This window comes from Amblyomma americanum, chromosome 8, assembly GCF_052857255.1.
Source record: "Amblyomma americanum isolate KBUSLIRL-KWMA chromosome 8, ASM5285725v1, whole genome shotgun sequence".
NCBI classification, from domain to species: domain Eukaryota; kingdom Metazoa; phylum Arthropoda; class Arachnida; order Ixodida; family Ixodidae; genus Amblyomma; species Amblyomma americanum.
In genome coordinates this window covers 21,912,945-21,918,944 of record NC_135504.1, presented here as the reverse complement: position 1 = coordinate 21,918,944, position 6,000 = coordinate 21,912,945, and the positions used below count along the sequence as shown (strand labels likewise).

Genomic DNA, 6,000 nt, shown 5'->3' with positions numbered 1-6,000 from the left:
TTTACCTTTTTTTTTTTTACTTGCCTGTTCGCTTCCCCTGGTGTTCGTTGTTTCTCTAGCTCTGACTTCCGTTCCGGCAGTTTGCTCACCACCTCGTCCAGTCGGCCAGGGGGTAGTACACATCGGTGCCGTTACCTCTAGTGGGCCTAGCAATAGCGCGCACACGTAACAGCGTTGACCCCCCCCCACCCCCCCCCCCCCCCCCCCCCCCCCCCCCCCCCCCCCCCCCTCTTCGACCGGAAACGAAAGCGCGCTGACCTCGACGCCTCGATGTTCGCGCTGTGCGTGAATTCTTTCCTTTTTTTTTTCTTTTGCGAAGCGTAACGCCAAAATGGCGTCCGCGACAGTCCCCCCACCGGAGCAGACGGCGTCCGGTCGCTCGCTCGGACTGGTCGGCCGTCGTCTGCTTCCCCTGGCTTCACGGTATTTGTCGTCCCCCGAGCCGACACGCATTGTGCGGCGGGCGCTGTTCTGAACGTCTTTTCAGCGCCCACTTCCCTCTACAGCATAGCATTAAGAGAAGGACTAAGCGAGAAATAAAGTAACAAAAACGAAGCCTATAGGCTTTGTCGCTTCGCGTCTGAACATTACGCGTCTCCGAGTGGGGGCGCGCATGTCGCATTTTTTGCGCGGCGGATCGTGCTGTAGTAACAGCTGCGCCTATTTATTCTTCCACCCACGGCGCGGGGATGAAATTTACACTGTGCAGGATGTGTTTTTTTTTTGCTCTTCGTTCTAACGCATTTATTTTTTTTTCGTTTTTTTCGTCTGCATGCAACCTGCGGCTCTCTTTTTGCAGACGACTCCTCGGGCTCGTTCAGTGCTCTGGCCCCCGTTGACGTAGCCTAGGCGCTGTAGTCGTGGTATTTCCGGGCAGACTGTGCTTGGTAGTTTTCTTTTTTTTTTTCAGTCTCCCCCTCGTACGGTACGCGCGTCCGCGTTTCAGCACTGCGCGCATTCCCTTTGAAGTTCGCTTGCGTAACTCCTAAATCGTGGCTGCGTGCACTCCGGAGATGCTTGACGCAAAAGAGAATGCAGACGAACATAAAATACCAAAGTAAGGGGGGTGGGGGGGGTCAGGAGCATTAACTCCCTGCTGAATTTTCAACTGATAGCGCAGGTATCTTGTAAACGAAAAAAGAAAGCGTTCTAGGAATTAATGCAATGAAGCGTATACAGGAAAAAAAAAAAAGATGGTGGGTCGTAATCCCCACGCATGCCGAAATCGCAGCCTAGACCGCTCTTAACCCTAAATTCTGCTTTGCTAAATCGAGCCATGGTTCAGGTCTCCAACGATATGTGAGACAGGTACTGCGCCATTTCCTTTCCCCAAACCAATTATTAATTGTTATTATTAAATCGAGCCACGTCCGTGCGACGTCTTTGTATCGTTACTAGGTGTTGCAGAACCATGCCGCCGATTTAAGTTTGTCGAAAAATGCAATAAACAAGGCACTTTGCTCCGAAAGAAGTTCGAGACACCAGGCCGAAGTGTGGGGAAAAAATAATAATAAATTGTACAACGGCTTGAGCACAACAAATCGGTAACGAAGTAGCGCTCGTACCCCCTCTGCTGTCGTGACGTTTGTGTCACATCGATCATAGGAGAATGACGTTGTATACCCTCGGGGGCTGTTTGTGTCGTTTCTCATAATGCCAGTGACTCGGTTAACTACCGCAAACAAGTCGCAGACGGTGTTCGCATCTGCCAGCTGTCTTCCCTAACTAAGAATTCGCGGCCGCCGCTCTGAAGAGATGAATGCCAATGTACTTCAAGCGCTCCCCGACTCCGAAGACGTCACGGCTTGAATTCCTTGAGGATTTGTCCTGTTGGCATTTTCCCCATCGGTGTTCACATTAATCGCATGTAGCTCTTTGCCCTTTGGCTGAGCACAGCCTTAGCGCCGAACTGTGGCTGGTTTTCAGCAGGTTTGCAAACAGTTCGCAGAAATATATATATATATATATATATATATATATATATATATATATATATATATATATATATATATATATAATATATATATATATATATATATATATATATATATATATATATTCCATTGGACAGAAAAAAGATTATGCTGGGATATAACTTAAGAACACAGCGGCTTTTCTTCGTCAAAGTACCCGCTTCCATCCAGCCAGTGGCGTCGGGCCGATTCTCATGACCCTGCTAGTGGTGGATATGAAAGGAGATAATCCCTTCTCCCCATGGTTCAGGATAGACCACTCTCTCTATTGTGGCACTGCTCCCTGCATTATTACGCTAGCAGGGTCATCAGAATCGGCCGACGCCATTGGCTGGAAGGGGGTCTTTTCACGGGGAAAAGCCGCTGCTTTCTTGAGTTGTTTCCAACTATAGAGGTTTCACTGTGACGGCCCAGCACATGACAACTTAACTTCGTGTGCGGCTTATTGCGTACTAAGTACGTGCCTCTCTTTTATCCGCTGTGTTCTTGAGTTGTATCCGACTATAGATGTTCTACTGTGACGGCCCAGCACATGACAACTTAACTTCCTGTGCGGCTTATTGCGTACTTAGTACGTGCCCATCATTTATCCTGTAAGCCTCGCGTTGGCATTAGTATAACACAATAAAGCGCAGTACACTCAAGAACTGAACGACATTTAGTGCACTTTCGACAGTCGTAACGTACATATCTCTCTATTTGGCTTATCTTCCTTTAATCAGCACGGAACTGAACTTTGCTAAGCACCTCATTGACATCGAAGGAGATCGAACGAGAACGGGAAGGGCGAAAGAAAAATAAAAAGGGAAATCGAAGCTGGCCCTGTCCGCGCTTTCGTTACCGTTCTCTGGATTCCGCGCGTTTCCGGTCGACGCCGCTTCGCCGCAGGCGGTCGCTGCGGAATCCAGCTGGCCGCTCCTCTTTCTCTCACCCTCGTTTTTTTTTTCCCCCAGTCTTTTGCAGCCCGCGTGCGAGGATAAGTGGCAGTTTATACGGGCCCCCACTCCTGAGAGATCGATAAAAGGGCTGCCGGACCCGCGTGCCTCTTGATTATGCCCTCGGTCTGCTCTCTTTCTTTTTTATTTGGCTTAGTCCCGCGAGGAGCGCCGTTTTGCGGCTCCTTCGATAGATGGCGCCACTAGTCTTGGCGGCGGCCTCGTTGGTTCGTCTGCTTCCGTCTGCGCAGTGTTGCCTCGGTTACATTCGCGGCAGTGCACGAAGTATTTTAACTGGGCTCTGAGGACAAGTTGCCTGGCATCGATAGACTTCTGTGTTCTAATAAAAAATACACCAATTTCACCGAAAACGCAGCTTTACGAGGTAGAAGAAACTAAAATCTAAATACAGGTGTCGCCATCATCGGCCGAGTTCGCAAAATCGGCGGATCCCGGAGGCTATGCTGCACCGCCATTCGCTTTTTGTCGGTGGGGTGCCCAGTCGTTTTCGGTGTGGACGTCACTAGTATGAATTGATCGGCGAAAATAGTTTACGATTTAATTTTCTCAGCCATAAATTCGTCTTCGAAACAGCCTGAGTATCATTTCTTGCTCGGTACAGTAACTGGATGGATTTCTCTTTAGTGACTCTCTTAACGGCTTTAAGCGCAGGGAGTTTTTCGCATCCCTAGTTCTGAGGAACCTTGGTCTGGGCTGTTTGGAGAGCGCGTTGTATGACCACGTGATCATAGACTGACCATTTGGTACCTAACCTTGGCCTTTGACCATGACTTTTGGCATTTGATGTTCAAGACAGTGGAGGCCATGCTTAACAGTGTTTTCGCTCATATAACAAGGTTGAAGCCGCGCTTGAACCACAGCCTATTCTTTTTTTGCTGTTTTGTTTCCTCCTCTCGCCCGGAAGTGGTTGGGACTAGTGTTTGTGACATAGACCCTTCATTCTTATTTCAAGTGCTTCAGTGCGGCCGAACTGTTCAAGTCAAGACAAGCCTCGAAGAATCAAAACAAGCACCTCGTTCACGGCATCCGAAAATATGCCTTTGTCGTGGAGCGTTCATATGGAAGCTGCAGGACAACATCCGCAACTGCCTGAAATTATCGCAAGATAGGCCTTTTCCCCAGTGGGCGCGAGTGAGAGAGCCACCTGACAATCTCTGATGCCCTTTGAATCACTCTTTGCGAAGCGATGTTGTCTACTGGCGCCTTGGCTTACCGAGTAAGATACGCTGTCGCTATACGGTCGCACCCATGGCCGTTATCCCCTGCCTTTTTAACTCGACAGTGTTTTTAAAGGCCCGTTCGTCGGGAAGTACAGCGTCGGCGTCGTTTGTGACCAGAAAATCCTGATTGGTCGAGAGCGTAGTAACATAGAAAAGCAATTTCTCCGAAAAGAGAGAGGAGGTCAAAGTAACCGAGCCGCGCTGTCCTTTGGGTCGGTAGCCGACACGCTGTATCTACACCACTCAGAAACGTTCGACCAGTGGTATAAATCGAGGGCTTGTAAGAACAACCCACACCGCTCAGTAGGCCACTGATATTGCAGGAACACTTAGTTAATTAAACTCGCTAATTAGCATCGCCAATTAATATGGACTTTGATGGGCAATAAAGCAGTATGGGATGGCAACATGAGGGTTGATGTATCGCGTGTTTCATTTGCACTAAGAAAAAAAAACGGCATTATACTAGAACAGAGGGCCTTCTTTTCTTTTATTTCCGCTGTCCACTCACTCTCCCTTGCATTACGTCGGCTGCAGCTAAGGTGTTTCTTGCTGCGTTATCAGATGGCGCTGCCAGAGTGACATATATTCTCTAGTTATTTTCTTCCCCGATATAGACAGCGCTGGTGATGTCTCCATTCCTGTTTTTCCCTGACGCGTCTTCGAAGCCAGCCACTAAAGAAAGGCAGCTGCCGTATTCTGGGCTGTCCGCTTCATCCGCTTCTTGCTGGTGGCGCCATCTTTTCTGCTGTGCAAGCACCGCGACGTTTCTTCGATCCGATCCGCCTTTAATGGCGCAAGTGGCATGGTTTATCTGCTCGGTACCGGATGGCGCCACCGATCCTGGCGCCGGCTCAACTCTGAGAGCGCGAGTTTTAATCGCGCTAAAATTGCGGAGATCGCTCGTGCGTTCCCTCCCGCCTGAAGTTGATTAACCCGGGAAAGCCTACGTTGGGGAAAACATTGCAAAGGTTGGCCGAGCTGCGGCTGCATCGTACTATACCCTCCGGTTTTGACACGAAGTGTTGCTGTTGTCCTCAGGAAGATAATGGCGCGTACCCACTGCGCGCGATTGATTAACCAAGACAGAGGCGGCGACTGACAGGTGCTCAAAACGTTAAAGAATATATTAAAATAAAAATAACAATAAAAAGGAATGCAGATTTGATGATTTAAATTAACAGATCAAGAACTGTGAGGTTGGTGACTGAAAATGGTATGGGTTCTGAACGTGCCGTGTTTAGGAAGCTTTGGTTACAGATGAATTTTGAACATGAGTAGCGAGAAGATGGATGTGCGTGGAAAAGGCACGTAATACGTATAAGGTGCATCGGTTGATTCCGCGCTTTCTCCTCTGTGGGGGCACAGATAGGTTCCAAATGAGAGGCGTGCATGCCTCTGTGTTTGACGCGTGTGATTTGAGTAAGTAAAGGCTGGTGGAAGTGAAGCGGTCCCTATTTTGACTACTACAAGGCGGTGGTGTCGGAGGTGTTCGCGTCTTGTGGTGTGATTCGTGCTTGGTCGTAGAATGCGGTGGTACACCAAGGAGTGCTGCTTGAGGCCCTTTAAGGCAGACGCCCTTCGGAGGCTTGAAGCGCCCTATTTGGTATGAGTGAATGTAGAGAGAAAGAAGACCTCCAGTCCAAATTCCAAAACATTGCCAGTCGGCTTCATCCCAGGCCACGCGGTGTTTAGTTCTTGGCGTGCGTACGTGCGAGCAGTCCCCGAGATTCGGTACCCCCACGGGGCGTTTGGGCTCTCACTAGAGGTTGCGCCCCAAGGTGAATACAGCTGCGGCTGCAATCTAGAGGCTGTGGGTATGTGGGGAAAAGACGTTTGTTTTTATTTTTC

The 6,000-nt window shown here is 49.2% G+C and overlaps 2 protein-coding genes across 3 annotated transcripts in view; both read left to right on the top strand.

Moving 5' to 3' along the window:
* The window catches only part of ckn (CRK like proto-oncogene, adaptor protein), a 173,934-nt gene that overhangs the window by 67,501 nt on the left and 100,433 nt on the right, over positions 1-6,000 (top strand). The window contains exon 2 of one of the 2 annotated variants that reach the window (XM_077634092.1): positions 102-248. The exons of the other annotated variant lie outside the window; for it this stretch is intronic. The gene's annotated coding sequence lies outside the window, so the exon portion shown is untranslated. The remainder of the gene's footprint in view (positions 1-101; positions 249-6,000) is intronic. 2 annotated transcript variants of the gene reach the window in all.
* Positions 1-6,000, top strand: part of LOC144102215 (caskin-2-like) — a 186,225-nt gene that overhangs the window by 172,062 nt on the left and 8,163 nt on the right. The window lies entirely within an intron of this gene.